The sequence below is a fragment of the Delphinapterus leucas genome, chromosome X, assembly GCF_059928025.1.
Source record: "Delphinapterus leucas isolate spDelLeu-1000000601 "Yukka" chromosome X, BTC_Dleu_Yukka2, whole genome shotgun sequence".
In the NCBI taxonomy this organism is placed as follows: domain Eukaryota; kingdom Metazoa; phylum Chordata; class Mammalia; order Artiodactyla; family Monodontidae; genus Delphinapterus; species Delphinapterus leucas.
Window position 1 is genome coordinate 133,124,237 of NC_143150.1, and position 17,026 is coordinate 133,141,262.

The following is a 17,026-nucleotide window of genomic DNA, read 5'->3' on the forward strand; positions in this document are numbered from 1 at the left end:
GCAGCTTAGTGGACCTTTGCCTGGGCATCGGGGCCCGCCCTGCTTCACCCAGCAGTCAGGCAAGGAAGGCTCAATCCTCTCTCTGAGAATGGCTCTTGGGTTCTCAAATTCCAACATGGAGAGATCAGACATTTAGAATGCTAGCGAAAGGACTCTGTGTGTTTCCTGCAAGACTGCACCCTGAATTTCAAGACCAGGGACCACTGGTCAGCTAACCATGCATTCCCTCAATTGACAAAATCCCGCTGAGGCCCCAAACCTGATGTCAGCCCCCAGCACATTCATGCGTTGGAAAAACAACCAGCAGCTCTTCCAGAGTGGGGTTCACACTACACTAGATAGATAGATAGATAGATAGATAGATAGATAAGTAGATAGATAGATAGGTAGATACGTAGATAGATAGGTAGATAGGTAGATAGATGATAGGTAGGTAGGTAGATAGGTAGGTAGATAGGTAGATAGGTAGATAGATAGATAGGTAGGTAGATAGATAGGTAGATACGTAGATAGATAGGTAGGTAGGTAGATGATAGGTAGGTAGGTAGATAGGTAGATAGATAGGTAGATAGGTAGGTAGATAGGTAGATAGATAGGTAGATAGTGGGGTTCACACTACACTAGATAGATAGATAGAAAGAAAGAAAGAAAGAAAAAGGGTTTACGGGTCAGCAAACTTTTTATATATAGGACCAGTTAATAAAGATCTTCATATTTTAGAGCTTTATGATCTATTACAACTGCTCAACTCTTCCATGTGACGCACAAGCACCTACACACGCTACGCTAACGTGTGGCTGTGTTCTAATAAACCTTTATTTACAAAAAAGGGGGGAGGTCAGGTTTATCCGAGGCCCATACTTTGTTGACCTGGGGTTTTGACCCCTGTGTGCCACGTGGAGAATTGTAAGTCCTGTCGTATGGGTGGGCATTTAGCCTCAGAAAGACTCGGTGTCTCACCCGGCTTCAAGTTCCTGCTGGCCCTTAGGTGGGAACCTCAGGGGTGTCTAACCCCAGAGAGCATGTTTTCCTTACAGATGAACAAGACGTTATGAGTTCTGTGTCGTGCAACCAGGAGACGGTGGTGTAAAAGGACAGGAGACCAGGACGTGTACGTTTGAGGTCCTCACCTCCTCGCCTGCATCCTGCTGTGGTTGGCAGAGCTGAGACCGCAGCGTCTGGGACTGTTCATGTGGTGGCCTGAGAGGAACAAACCAGGGCCCCTTCTGCAGGTGCGCAGACTCTGCAGGACGTCCGCTCGGATAAGAAACATCCTGACACCCTTCCCGGGAGAACCATAGGGTGACAAGGAGGCTCCCGGGGACCATGGACCAGCACGAGGAAGAGAGCTGCCAGAGGGTCAGACATTCCTGACCCCCTTCATCGCAGTTGCAGGAGAGGTGATGATTATGGCGTGAAGCCACAAGACGATTTGTGGGTCCTGGTGGCCTGTGGCTCAGATCACTGTGTGAAGATGGGGGCACGTGGTCCCAGTGGAAGACCCTGCTTATTCAAACAGCTCACTATTATGTCGTGTATAAGAGTGTCCTGGGCGGCTGTAACACAGGACCACAAACTGGGAGTCTGAAAAGAACAGAAATTCATCCAGCCCCAGGTCCTGGAGACCAGATGTCTGAGGTCAAGGTGTCCCAGAGCTGTGCTCCCTTCAGAGGCTCCAGGGGAGGATCCTTCCCACCTCTTCCAGCTTCTGGGGGCTCCAGGTATCCCTGGGCTTGTGGCCGCATCCCTCCCATCGCTGCCTGTGTCTTCATGTGGCTTCTCCTCTGTGCCTGTGTCTCTCCTATTCTGTGTCTTATAAGGACACTGTCATTGGATGTAGGGCCACCCTCATCCAGGCGGACCTCATCTCAGACCCTTCACTTCCATCCGGATAATCAAGAATGATCTCTTCATCTCAAGATCCTTCATTAGTTACATCTGTCAAGAGCCTTTTGCCGACAAAGTCATATCCACAGGTAACAGGGTTTAGGACGTGGTCATATCTTTTTGGTAGAAAATATTCAATCCACTGCATGGTACATGAACTGGATACTTGGAAACTCAGGAAACATCCATTCCTTTTCTGGTGAACTGGAAAGCCGCGGAGGTCACGGCTTCTTCTATATGTACCCAAGGCCGCTTTCCTGGGTGAGTGACCCATGTCACCCATGGGACCCTGGGCTCATAAGGACGCCTATTGGCTTAATGCTCTATGACCGCCATCTTGAAATTCTTAACGAAGCGTGAACAAGGACCCACATTTTCATTTTGCCCTGGAACTGCAAATGCGATAGCCCTCTTTGCTCACATTCCTTCCAACCTCAAGAAAGAGGAGCAAGTCTGCACCCAATAAGGACACCCCCACCCCCAGCACACCCTCCATCCAGCCACTGATGTGTTCAAACCTACCTTTCGTGGGTGGTGAAGACCTCTCCCCAAGATCCAGTAAGGCTGGTGGGTTTTGGCTGCACGCTGGGGGAGCCTCTGAAAACCACTAATGCTCAGCTCCACCATCAACAGAATCCCCAAGTTCGTTCCTCTGGGCAACGGCATTTCTTAGACCTCCTCAAGCCATCCTCTTGTTCAGCCAAGTTTGAGGCCCTCTGGGCCGGGCAAACGCAGACTGAAGCTTCCAGCCCTGAGTGCCAGCCCCTCCCAGAACTGCTCAGATGTTCTTCTAAGCCCTACAGCCCCGACTGATGTGTTTCAGAACTAGAATTACTTTGTATGTTCAAACCAAGATGGAGACAAGCCTTGTCTAATATTCCCGGACAGCCAGGATGATGTACTGCAAAGCAGGATCTTGACTTCCAGGAGGATCCCGACCTTGGAGCGTTTGCACATCACTAGAGAGCCCTTTGCGGCTTGAGGTCATGGCACACAAGCGCCAGCTACTCTTAGCGGCGTCACAAAGTCGGCTCCCAAGCACAGACTCGGGATGGGTCCTGGCCAGTCCGACACCCTCTGTCACTCTGAGAACAAGCTTGCTGGCCCCTGAGAGATGCTGCAGTCCCTGGGCGAAGATAGGCTCTGAGAGCAATTTGGACTGTGTAGGACCCTGGCCTCACAGGGCCCCTCCTCTTTGCATGACCGGCCTTATGTCGCTCGTCCACCAGGGGAGAGAGAGGACACAGTTCTGGAGAAGTTACCGTGTTCCCTCGACACCCGATTGGGGAACATTCCTCAGAGCTCAGAGACACTTCCCAGCAGCTGGAGAAGTCTCATGGACCACTGGGTGAGTAAGGCCACGTCCATGGCATGGTGGGCACTGGGGATCCTGGGTTTACACCTGTCGCTGTCGTTCGGGGAGCCCGGGAAGGGGGCTGTGTGCATACACACGGGGATGGATGACCTTCCATCCCTGGGCAAGTCTTGATTCAGTAATTGGACCCATGGTGCATGTATTTCTCAGTTCCCTCCACGTAGCATCAATGAGTTTTGTTCGACAGTGGGAACGACCACCTCATCCATCCATCCATCCGGCAGTGATGTGTTGAGTAGGGTTACCCAGCCAAGCTCTGGGCAAACACTGGATGGAGCTGAAAGTTGAGTGGCACAGAGCTCTTGTCCTAAAGGAGCTTGCTGTCTAGGGTGGGATTAGGACTCAAAGATATCAGGTCTTAATGCCTAGAAACTGGGGATGGTACCAGACGTGATAAGAGGCACTTTTGACGGGAAAGAGTGGGCTCTGCAAAGGCGGGTCTGTGTCCGATAAGACCCAGTTGAAGCTTCCTCCTTCTCGACTCCCACTGGATTTTGAGGGTGCCTGTATGGAAAATACCTCTCATCTTGGCTATTAGGAAATACAACCGTAGCAGGTGCACCGGGCTCCCTCCAAGGCTGGACAGGTTGGGAAGCTGATTACGAGCTCCTCAGGGGACCCATGGGTCCGGGAGGTAGCACCCTGCCCATTTCCCATGTGGGCTCTTCCTTGGGAAGTGTCAAGTCTCGCATTTGTTAAGCACCCTCGTTAAGCCTTTTGGTCTCTGTGTTTCCGACTCTTCATCCATCAAATAATGCTCCTAACATGTGCCCTGTCTACAACCGGGTTTGCCGAGTGGACAGCAAGACGGTATGCGTTCTGTTTGAAGGATGCTTAGGGGTAAATCCCTGCCAGGCATGGTTCTCCATCCAAGCTCCGTAGTCACTGAATTTGTCGTTTAACCGGAGAAATGAGTTGGAGTTGTATTTTCTGTCGTCTGGGTACCAGTATCCTAGGGGTTTGATCTAAATCCGTAGCTTGTTTACCGACGGCCACAAAAACACAAACACGATCCCAGACATAAGGACATCCTGGGTTTCTGCATGTGTGATGGGGGAGCATCTGTACGTAGTAAAAAGCTTGAGAATTTTTCGGTCTCTGGGGCTCTCTTCAGTGAAGCGTTTTCTGAAGTTCACAGTCTTTTAGCGATCTTTGCGTTTATTGCTAGCTTAGAACTTCTGGTGATACTGCCTACATCTGTTCCTTCCCTTTTTTTCCCTTCATTCTTTGCCTTCATTCTGGGATGTCATGTCGGGCTTCCTGAGTTAATGCCTGTCCCTTATGTTTTACTTTTCATATTTCTGGTCGCAGGGTCCTCATTTTTGTCTGTCCCTTGGGCTGCATCTCATAGATACATAGTTCAGTCCTTATTTTCATGGTTCCTCTTTACCCCATGGGTTACTTGAATGGGTATTTAAAAATCCCCAAGTATATAGAATTAAAAATAATCCTTTTACTGTCATGGGTCCAGGAATGCATTAAAAAGCACGTCTGTTCTAATTCACCCAGAACCTATTGTTCTGTCCTTCAAAGACCCTGCGGGACTTCTGGCCTACCGTGGTACCAGATGTGTAGATACAATAAAACATTTTCATTTAAAATATCCTGGAAAGGAAAAAACAGCATGGGAACTAAGAGGAACACTTTTTTAAGGGAGGAATATTTAGTTTTCTGGCTTTATTGAGGTATCAGTGACAAATAGAAATTGTATCTCTTTAAGGTGGACAACATGTTCTGATTTGCAGCTGCAGTGTGAAATGTCTATTGCCAACTGCATCATTTGGTCAAACGTTTACCCTCCAGGATCCCGGTGTCCCATTCTGTTCAATGGGTCTTTTATGGTTACAAGACTCAAATAAGAGGATGGATCTAAAAGCGTTTTAAGGCTGCAAATACGTTTCCTATATGAGTCATGTCGCCGCTGTGGGTTTGGTGCAAATCACGTGGACCTAATGATCTGGACTCCTTTCCTGATATCCTGGTGCTTCTAAGTAGTGGCTGTTTTCTCCGGGGTGCAGGGAAAGGTGGGGAGGGGCACCCTGAGTGGACCTCACACTAGCATTTGGCAGGAGGAGGCCAGCGTGTTAGATTTCTTACAAGGCACAGGACAGGGTACCCAGTGTCAGATGTTCTCACACCTCACATGACTTCTTCACATCTGGCCAGACGTTCACATAGGGGAAACCCTGTTTATAGTTAACCGCAGCCTAGAACTCACGGCTGTTTACACATCCGTGCAAGAGATTGAATTTCCAGGCAAGCAACCATTGCATTCATAGAGAGAAGATTATCCTTGGCTTGAATGTTCAGCATTTGGGGAAAGCGTAGGGCAGGCGGCAGCTCGTGGCATTTGAGTGACCAGTTCTCTAGGCCTGGGGCAGCCGGCACCATCTTGGGGATCCAACATACGAAGACATCCCCTTACTGCTTCACCCTCTCTGGGGGCGGGGCGGGGGAGGTCCAAGCACTGCTATGTTCAAATGGGTATCACTTTATGGTCACTTGTGTTGTGTGGACACCATGTGGCTCTTATTACATTTGTCTGTAGGTATCTGTGATTTTGTTTTAGGAAAGTAAAGGGACATTAAAAATGGGTGAACCTCCATCCCCAGGGTGGAATATTATTTGGCTATGAAAAAGGAATGAAGTATTGATACATGGTGTATCGTGGGTGAGCCCTGGAAGCATCCTAAGTGAAAGACTCCAGGCACAAAAGGCTACGTCGTACATGATTCCATTTCTACAAAATACCCACAAGTGAAAGACTCCAGGCACAAAAGGCTACATCGTATATGATTCCATTTCTACAAAATACCCACAAGTGAAAGACTCCAGGCACAAAAGGCTACATCGTATATGATTCCATTTCTACAAAATACCCACAAGTGAAAGACTCCAGGCACAAAAGGCTACATCGTATATGATTCCATTTCTACAAGATACCCACAATAGTAAAATCCAGAGAGACACAAAGCGGCTTAGTGTTTGCCAGGGGCTGCTCACGGGGACAGGTCTCCTTTGGGGGATGAGAAGGTTCTGGAACCAGATAGAGGCGGTGGTTGCACAGCATGGTGAATGTGCTCAGCGTCCCTGAATTGTCCAGTTTCAGTGACTCATTGGATGTTATGTGAATCTCGCCTCCATACAATTAAATACTTGCTACGAGGCAGATACAAAGCACCTCCCAGCAAGGCTGTGTTTTCTTCTCAGCCCCACACCCTGGACATTCGCGGGCAGTGCTTTGAACCGGACCAAACTCATCAATGGAGCAGAAGCAGTCTGGCCTGACCCTCCACTTCCATTTTTCCTTTGCACCAGGATTGCATAAGGCATTCTCCCCTTGGGATAGCTTTCCTGAGCCGGGATTCCCAAGAGGGCCGGAAGAGCATTTTTCCAGGGATGTCGACCCCAGCGATGATAGGTTGGTTCTGACAGACCTCGAACATCGTCCTCGGTGTCCACGAACAGGCGTTACGCCCAACTCCTGTCCACCTAAGCTAACTGCTTGATGGCGGGGCGGGACCACCTCCATGGTGGGCTCCTTGGGTATTATATCCTGTCATAGATAGCGGACAGCCCTCAAGTTGTTTCTTGCTTCAATCAAATCAAAAATAACTAATACGGGTGTTCGTTTCCTTTTCAGAAAGGTTGGGAAATAAGACAGGAGATGTGGGGCTTCCATTTGGGAAGTTCCTACTTTATGCCAGGATATTTCCAAAGTTGGGAGATTAGGTTTGACATAAATACATTACCATGTATAAAATAGGTAGCCAGTGGGAACCTGCAGTATAGCACAGGGAGCTCAGCTCGAAGCTCTGTGATGACCTAGGTGGGTGGGATGCGGGGGGGATGGAAGGAAGGTCCAGGAGGGAGGGGATATAGGTATACATATAGCTGATTCAGTTCATTGTACAGCAGAAACTAACACAACATTGTAAAGCAGCTCTACTCAAAAAAAAAAAAAACAAACTTCCAGTATCATCTTATTTAACCGTCTATGCATCCTGCAAACAAGGTGTCCCCGCCTTGGGCTCCCAGGCCTCCGTCCACTGGACCATATGGACGATATTTCCACGTCTCAGACCTTTCGACACTTGTTGCTTCGAATGAAGCTTTCAGCACACACTCCGGGCAGGCATGTCTTGTCCAAGAGGTCCTGTAGTGTAGCAGGTCGAACCCTTCACTTCCAGGTAGAATCAAGGCTCTAGGAAGCAAAACACAGCTCTCCTCTGTCTTCGAGGTCATAGCCTGCCTTTGAAGGAGGCTGAAGGTCATCCTTTCACATTGAGAATGTGCAACTTGCGGTCCAAAGCAGACCTTCCCTCCTTAGCCACTGGACCAGCCTCCCAGCCACTGGGGCCATAGATCTGCATATCAATGGCTGTTGGCAACTTCACTTTGTATTTTAGTTATTTGACCTTCAGGCGTCCTTGGCAAAGGCACGCAGCCTTTAATGCTCACTTGTAGCAGGAGCCCCGCTTCCTTTAAAAACTCTGTCTCCCTATGTCTGAAGGGCAAGGAGGCAGAAAAATAACAAGAGTTTCAGCAACCTTCAAAATAGAAAGAAATAGACCCTATTGGGTTCCGTCATTTTCTGCCCGTCTTTGAAATTCTCTCCGTGGAAGGTTTTATAAGTGCCAAAGCGGAATGAAATATGACAGTCGATTTCCTAGGATTGGAAGGACCTCAGAGGCCATGCATAAATGATGGCGCACCCTTCCCGGGGCTGGAGGGAGTTATAAAACAGTTCAAGATGATTCAGGGACCTCCGAAGGCACAGGATTTGCTTTCGGGATGTGTCTTGGGTATTAGGAAAAAATGGCACCTGGTTAAGTTAGAGACGCAAAATTATATCCCGAGGAAAATAACCGAAAGCATCTCCAGGCAGTACAAGTGGCAACTCTCTGCTTGGAAAATGATGGATGGAACGCCGATGTGCCAAACCAGAGAATGCACGTGTCTTAGAAGTTTGTAAGGGAGGGAGGTCAGGACACAGCCAGGAAACTGGACCAAGTGGCCAGACGCCTACACCTTGGGTTTTCGCACAATTCGATTCATGAATATGAGTGTGTATATATATATATATATATATATATATATATGTGTGTGTGTGTGTGTATAAATATATATATGCATAATTTATAAGGGGTGATGTTATTGGCTACCCCAGGTATTCTCCACCTGGGCAGGGTGGACATTTGAGGTTGGACGACTCTCTGATGTAGGCGTCCTGGGCACTGGGGGCTGTGGAGCAGCATCCCTGATCTCCACCCACCACATTCCAGGAGCCCCTCCACAGTCGTCACACCCCAAAATGTCCGTAGACATTGCTAGTGTCCCTTGGGGGTCGGGATTACTCCCTTTGGGGCACCCCTGGGTCACTCCAAAGACTAAACCCTTCAAAGCTATGTGCACTAGATTTTAGAATTGCAGAGCTGGAATGCACATTAAAATTCCAAGTGAGTTATCAGTCTGTTTTCAGACCAAATTAAAAAACAACAACAACAACGAAAAAGCCGCTGAGATTCCCCCCACCCCAGCTGGTGAACACTGCTGTTTTCTTTTCCGAGGGGAGGTGTCCCAGGCTCCCCCTCTCAGCGCTTAAGGGTCTGGGATGCTGGGGAGAAGCTGGTGGGCGTGCATCCCACCCCATCCCTCCCACCCCCACCTGACAGTCCGGACGCTCGGACCAGGTGCACCGCCCTGAGATGCAGCCTCCACATCTGAAGCTGATATCCTGCCCACCCCCACGGATGGTGATTAGGGATGTAAGCGGATCCAGCAAGGATCCCAGCAGCACCAAGTGGCTATGACACGCTTGGCCTTTCTGGAATCGCGATTTCTCGGTACCATTTGCAGCTCAGCTCTGGACCCTTGTCGGGGGGAGAGAGAGAGAGACAGACTGAGTGTTTCATGTACCGTCTTAACCATTTTTAAGCGCACAGTTCAGTGGCATTAAGTACATTCACAATGTACTTAATGTACCATCCCCACCATCCGTCTCCAGAAACATTTCATCTTCCCAAACTGAGACTCTGTCCTCATTAAACCCTCACTCCCCAGCCCCAGGCCCCCGCCATCCTACTTTCTGTCGCTATGGAATCGGACTCCTCTAGGGACCTCATATGACTGGAATCCTACAGGATTTGTCCTTTTATATCTGGCTTCTCTCACTGAGCATCACGTCCTCAAGGTCCATCCACGTTGCAGCCTGTGTCAGAGCTTCACACATTTTCATGGCTGAGTCATTTTCCACTGTGTGGATGGACCCAATGCTGTGTATCCATCCATCCACCCATCCATGGACACTTGGATTGTTTCCACCTCTTAGCTATTGTGAATAACACTGCTGTGAACATGGGCTCGCAAATATCTCTTTGGGTCCCTGCTTTTACTTCTTTTGGGTAAATACCCAGATGTGGAATTGTGGGGATCATAGGGTAATTCCATTTTCAAGTTTTTCAACACATAGAGCTCTTTTAAACACTTTACATGCAATAAAACATTCACTCGTTTTTGCAGTACAGTCACGTGAGTTTTAACTCACGTACAGATTCGTGGAACCACCAGCCCTGATGGGATTCAGAACATTTCCATCACCTCAGGGTATTCGCTCGTCCTGGTTCTTTATTCACAGTCAAACCCTCTCTCCAGCCCTCATCCCTGGCGACCACTGTCCCTATATTTGACTTTGCCAGAAAGTCATATAGGCGACATCCTGCAGTACTTAGCCCTCTGAAATCGGCTTCCTTCACTCAGCAATATGCATTTTGCTGAGCTGTCGCAAGGAACGATGGCGCATTCCTCTTAATCACCGAGTGATACTCCATTGTATGCACGCATTGTATGTAGTTCATCCTTTCCCCACTGAAGGCCGGCCAAGTGGGTTTCCATTGGGGGGTGATTTGTGCAGAATGCTGCTACCAACATTCCTGTACAGGTTTTTGTGTGAATGCAAGTTTTTGTTTCTCTTGGATAAACATCTGTGAGTAGGATCGCTGGGTCATACGCTAAGAGTATGCTACCTTATCAGAAACAGCCAAACTGGTTTCCGGAGAGGTGGTGCCATCTCGCCTCCCTGCCAGCATCCTGTGGGAGTTCTAGCCGCCGCACACCCTCAGCAGCGTTTGGCATTAGCAGTATGTTTAGGTTGGCAACCTGAATAGGTGTATCGTGCCACCACATCGTGGTCCGAGTGTGAATCTTCTTACGGAATGTAGAGGCTTACGATGAATACTTTTTCGGTGATTTTTTTTTTCGTACAGATTCTAAGTCAACACGATGCTCAGTGAGAGAAACCAGACACAGAAGGACACACAGTGTGTGATTCCATTTATAGGAAACGTCCAGAACAGGCAAATCCACAGACAGAAAATGGGTTCATGGTGTCAGGGGCTGGGGGAGGGGGATGGGAAGTGACTGCTCATGGGGATGGGGTCTCCTTTGGTGGGATGAGCATGTTCTGAAAGTAGACGGAGGTGATGGTTACACGACATTATAAACGTACTAAATGCCACCAAATCTTTCACTTTGAAATGGTTACTTTTGTATAATATGAATTTCACGTCCATTAAAAAAAATCACTAGCAGTAATTTTTTTTAACGACTTTAACCTAATGCAAAGGAAAAAAAAGAAGCCCATTGTTAATGAAACAGTACCTGGAGACTGTTCCTAGAATCTTTTCATCTGTGTGCATTGTGAAATTCTGCAGAGGTGAATATGGTCCCATCTGGACCATCAAAGGAGGATGGAGCCAGTGTCACCATCAGACGTCACCCAGCATCTGGATGTCCCTCATGTTTGGGGAACATTTTCTGTCTCATGGGCAGAGTCTCCTACTGGGCATGTGGCCAAGGCAGAATCTTCCCTTCTTTGTCCTTCTCCTGCCCCTGGGACAGGCCAGGTGAGCCTGCTCCGTCAGTTACACAGTTGCTGGGAGAGGGAGAATCACGCGAACCTGGTGAGGCAGGATTAGGGTAGGTGGTCCTGAATCAGCTCTCAACATGGCAATGGTGTGGTCCTTCCAGGCAGCAGGAGGATGGGTTCAGGGCAGCATCCAGGCATCTCCTGTGTGAGGGCAGTGTTGGCTGGGGCAGCCGAGCTGGCCTCTCCACCCAGGACCTGGGGCATGATGTTGCTTGGGCCCTGCCTTTTCTCTGGTCCAGCAGTATCCTAGACATTCTCCAAGCTGCCCATCACCTTTTCTTCTAAGACAGTTCAGTAGTGTGTGGACCTGATTCTGAGGTGCAGACAAGGAGATACGTCACAGCCTACATCACAGACCCGGCATCTCCCAGAGAGGGTCGTCCACTCTTAGCCAAGTCCCAGAAAGGTCGTTCACGGCATCTCGGTGCAGCCACCATGTCACTTGTTGATACCTTCTGATACTTCTTTTCTGTAACCAGATGGGAAACGAGATGGTCAGACACATTGTTATCAAACCAAACTTGGGTCCGGTCACCCACGTGCAGCAAAGCCAATCTACTGACCCTGGGTTGTGGTGAAGGAACGTACAGCGTTTACTGCAGGCACCAAACAAGGAGTCCAGGCAGCTGGTGCTTAAAAGGCCTGAACTCCTCGATGGCTTTCAGGGGAGGGCTTTTAAAGACAGGGTGAGAGAGGGGCGTGGTGAGTGTGTGATCAGCTGGTGGACATTCTTCTGACTGGATGGCAGGGAGGTCATCGGGAGTCCACATCATCAATCTTCTGGTTCCGACTGGTGTGGCGTCTCCGTGCTGGTGGGCAGCATGCAGGTAACTTCTCCCACCTGCTGGGGTTTCAGTATCTACAAGACAGCTCACAGGATACGGCTCAGAATATGATCTACAGCCCTTGAGGAGGAACCAAGGTCCTTGACTTTGTTTAATGGCTACATTATTATTATTTTGTCATGCTTGACTGTTTCCCTTTGCTTCTCATTTTCCCACTTCTTGTGATTAAATTTGCTCTTTGGAACTCGGGGAAGGACTAAGAGGTGAATGCTTTTCTACAAACAACAGGAAATCAGAGGACATGGGGGGAGGAGTTTCTGTCCCAGGAAGGACTCACAGGGTCCTGCTCAGTTACAACATTATTCGTAAGAATTGTACAAACCAGAGAAATGAGGCAAAAGCAATCCAGTGCCTCCTCTCAATGTCACGTCTGAATGTTATCAAACCAAACCGTCTTGGGGGGAGGGGGGTGCATTTGACCCTCTGCAATTGTAACCTTCTATGCATTACTCTTGGTTATGGATTAAGGACCCAGCTGTGTCTGGTCAGCTGGTAACTTGTAGAAGATGGCGAAGTAGTCAGTGATCTACACCTCAGAGAACAGATAACCCCAATGTGGCGGGTTTACTGCCTTGTAGGACACCCGCCTGCTTTGTATCTGACTTTTCCATTTTAGTCCAGAACCCTGACTATATATTTACCAACCCCTGCAACTGCTGTGGGACCAGGCTTAACAGTGCCCACACTCCCTCGTGAATGAGGTTTAAAAACCCCTTGTTACAGGCTCGTGGTGTATCTGTAGAACAGTCGTGGTTTTACGTTTTCTGACATCGTAGTTGGACACCATCAACCATACAGGGACGAGACGTCCAGCCACTGGGTTTGCCCTGGGAGGGTCTTTCCCACATCGTTCCAAAATCCACCAAACACCACTCTCTCTTTCAATGTATTTTTTTCCCTTCCTGTGGTTTCCTGAATAATGGTCTCCCTAAAACATCCCCATCCTAAATCCCAGAATCCCTGAATCGGTTCCTGGATATGGCCAAAGGGACTTTGCGGGTGTGAGTAACTGAAGGATGCTGAGAAAGGGTGAGGGGCCTGGGTTATCCAGGTGGAACCAATATAATCATAAAGGTCTTGATCAGAGGGAGGCGGGGTGGGGGGGTCAGATAGATAGAAGGCAAGAAGGTGGCAAAAGACAGATTTCAAGATGGAGCCCTGCTCTTTGGAGGAAGAAGCCAGGAACCAAGGATGCAACTCCGGAAGCTGGAAGAGGCAGTGAAATGGATTCCCCCAAGTCCTGCCGACACCCTGATTTTAGCCCTGTGAGACCCGTGTCAGACTTCTCACCTCCAGAACCGTAAGGCAGTAAACGTGTGTTGTTTTGGGGTCATTGGTTCCAGCAGCCCAGGAAGCTGATATAAGCCCCCAGCGCTCACTGACCCCGTGTCATGCCCATCTTTGCTGAGGACGGAGAAGCAGCTGCCCATCTCTTCTGAGCCCGACATTTCCTACGACTTACGGAGCTTTGCTGTCCCTTCATAGAGTCCAGCATTGAAATCAATCCAAACGCAAAAAGGCAACCCTATCCTTCATTCACTTGGAGCCAGCAAAGTGGGCTGTCATTGCAAATGGGGCTTTTTTTTTTTTTCCTTCTCTGTTTCTCCCTTGCCGACCTGGTCTCTCTCTCTCCCCACAATCATATCTCCTCTCTCCTCCTTGGCTGTTCATTTCTATTCCTACCCATTTAATAACAGCTACACCGTGATCTCCGCCGGTCCCTTGGAAATTAATTTAGTTACCTTCACAGGGAATTATCGCTTCTGACTTTAAAGTACCAGACACCGGGGCAAGAAGGGGGAGGGAGTTAGCCCCCAGCCAAGGGCACAGATGCCGAGCAATGAGACCTCCCTCTAGCCCCAGGGCTGTGCTGCAGACCACATTAGTAATTGATGCTCTGAGCCGGCTTCCCGGGCGGAGATGCGAGCTCTGTCCTTTGGACCATTCTTCAAGTCGTTCTGAGTCTGTGCGTTTGTCAGTGTGAAGGTTGAATTGGAGCACAAAGAAAGAAAAGAAAGAAAAAAAAAGAAATGCCTTCCTTGAAATAAGATAGAAGGGCAGTGTGTAGGTGTGACAGCTCTAGATAGAAGTGTGCACCTGTGCAGGTACATCACCTTATTCTGTCTGCATTACCTGATTTTCTACATTGGGAGCTCTTGGATAAGGGCAGCCTGGGTGGGATGGGGAGAGACCCTCAAGGCGTCTCTCTCTGATCTTCCCTTCTCAGCGCCGGGAGCAGAGGCTTCTTACATTCTGAAGTCATCAGTGAGATGAATTTTTAAATGGTGCCTTTTTGTAAAAGGTCAGGGTCCTACAAGGACCCTGCTGCGTGAGACGTGACCATGAGCCTCAGGTACCCAGGAGCACACCTTCCCTGGAGGCCTGGGTGCTGCTAAGGTCAGCTTTTGAGACCCAGGGGCTGATTGCGCGATGGTTCTGTGTGGGAGCCTGGAGCTTTGGGGGGCTGTTCCCCAGCAGTATTTCTCCATCAAAAATTCTGTCCTTTAAGATGACTGCATCTTCCAGACCTGGTTTCTCAGCGTCAGCCCACTGACGTTTGGGGCTGGATGACCCTCGGATGTGGGGCGTCCTGTGCCCTGTGGGGTGTGGAGCTGCATCCCTGGTCTCCACACGCCAGGAGCACCCCTCCCCCGAGTTGTGACAGTGGGAAGTGTCCCCAGACATTGTCAACTGTCTCCTGGGGGTAGAGTCTTCCCCAGTTTCTAACCATTATCATAGTAAATAGATACAGACGGCAGACTATATTTAGATAGATGGACGGATGGATGGATGGATTAAAGAGATAGGTAGATATAGATGATAGGTAGGTGATAGATTGATAGATGATTGATAGAAGATTTTATTAGATAATAAAGATAGATAAGATAGAGATGGATAGATGATAGATAAGATAGAGATGGATAGATGATAGATTAGATATTGATTGATAGATGCTAGATAACAGGTAGATAATAGATGATCGATGTAAATACGCATAGACATGGATCTGAATGTCTACACAGACATGAACACAGAGACTGAGGACAACCAAGGAGAGACATGAAGTCTGTGAGGAACAGAGCAGGTGGAGAGCGTCGACAGCGGGTCAGAGAAGGGGTGACATTGAAGCAGACCTCCCTGATGGGAGGGGGTGGGCCCTACATCTACCTGGGGTGCAGGGCGCTCCATGCGCGGGGCGGGCAGGATGTGTGAAAGCAGGGCTTGGCTTGGTGATTTCAGCATCAAGGAGACTGTGTCACTGGAGTGGGTGTCGTGAGGCAAAGTCCAGGAGGATGACCTCACTTGAGTTGAAAAGCTCTGTCCCTCCGTCGGCCCCAGCGTCTGAGAATTGAGGGTAATAGGGGGTATTCACCGGGGGAGGGGAGAACGGGGGGCCAGAGGAAGGGCTGAGCCTAAAGAGACCGTGCGGGATGGAAGGCAGGTCTTCGGGGGAAACACAGCCATCGGTGAATTACGCAGAATCCACCTCCTGATCACCCAGGGCACCACCCACGGCTGGAGCCCGTGGGCACTGGGTGATGATGGGTCACCTGGGACCCTGTGTGGGCACCTTCCGGCCTCCTTCAAGCTGCTGGGAGCGCCGTGCACTCAGACGTGCTGGCCTCAGGCTCGTGGAGGACGCCAGCAAGGGTCCGGATGCATGATGATCCCCGTCTGGCCTCAGTGAGTTTTCATTCTGTGCCACCCCCACCCCCAAGGACCACAGCGCTGCTCAGCAAGGACGTAGCGTGATTTTCCAGCGCCAAGGAAATAGCAACAGGTAGGGAAGTGGGCAGGTCACAGGGGCTGAGAGGCTCGTGGGCAAGAGGCCACCGCAGGGTTACAGCCAGAGGGAGAGAAGGGCCAGAAAGTGAACCCTACCCGGGAAGAGATGGCTCGTGGTTCTAAGTGGGAAGCAAAAGCCAGGGGAGGAACCAGTGCACTGGATGGTGGAGCAGGAACCCTCAGGGTAGAGAGAAGATTGACAGCCTGGGGATAAAATGGCGGCGCTTCCTCTTGGCTTTTGTGGAGCTGGTCAGAGGTCACGGCTTCCCACAGAGATGGTCATAAGTCAACATATCCCAAGGCTCCTTGTGAAGTTGAAAGAAGGCTCTTTGGGGACTTCCCCGGCAGTTCAGTTGTTAGGACTCGGCGCTTCCACTGCAGGGGGCACTGGTTTGATCCCTGGTCCTGGAACTGAGATCCTGCACGCCGCACGGCTCGGCCAAAAAAATGAAAAGAAAGAAGACTGTTGGCCTCCGACCACAGCCTGAAAACCCAGACGGCAGAAGTGGGAAGGGCGCAGCTGATTTGGAGAAAAGAAGATAGCTCTTATGGTGGATGTACTGACTTTGCAGAAGGCGTCAGAGGCAGACACCTGGCCTTTACTTTACATCATGAACAACTCAAGGTGCTTCAGGGTGTGTGTGTGTGCACGTGTGCATGGGTGTGAGTATGAGTGCCTGTGCCTGTGTGCCATGCGTGGATGAATTTATGTTCACATGTGCACCTGAGTGTGGATGTCTGCCCGTGCAAATGTATGTTCATGTGAGCAATGCACATGTGCATTTATATGCACGTGTGCATGCATGAATGTGTGTGCATGAATAAATATATGTGTGCAGGTGTATGGTGCATGCATGCACTTATGCATATGTGTGTGTGCGTGTGTGCCTGAGTACGTGTGCAGGCGTACAATGCATGTATGTTTGCATGCCTGTGGGGGGGGTGTGCATACATGCCGTGCATATGTGCAATTCATACGTGCACTCGTTTTCATGCACGTGTGAGTGTGCATGGGTGTGTGGATGCCTCAGGTATGTGTGTGCGTGCACGTGTGCGTTGATGCCCTTGTGTGTGCATGCATGTGTGGGTGTGCATGAGTGTACGTGTGGTGTGCAATGCATGTATGTTTGCATTCCTGTGTGGGTGTGTGTGCATACGTGTTGTGCATATGTGCGATTCATATATGCACTTATGTTTTCATGCACG

The 17,026-nt window shown here is 49.5% G+C and overlaps 1 protein-coding gene across 14 annotated transcripts in view; it reads left to right on the plus strand.

The window, feature by feature from the left end:
- Window positions 1–17,026, plus strand: part of DHRSX (dehydrogenase/reductase X-linked) — a 343,888-nt gene that overhangs the window by 193,785 nt on the left and 133,077 nt on the right. For all 14 annotated transcript variants that reach the window (XM_089904865.1, XM_089904860.1, XM_089904861.1 and 11 more), the window contains one exon: window positions 1,038–3,235. The gene's annotated coding sequence lies outside the window, so the exon portion shown is untranslated. The remainder of the gene's footprint in view (window positions 1–1,037; window positions 3,236–17,026) is intronic.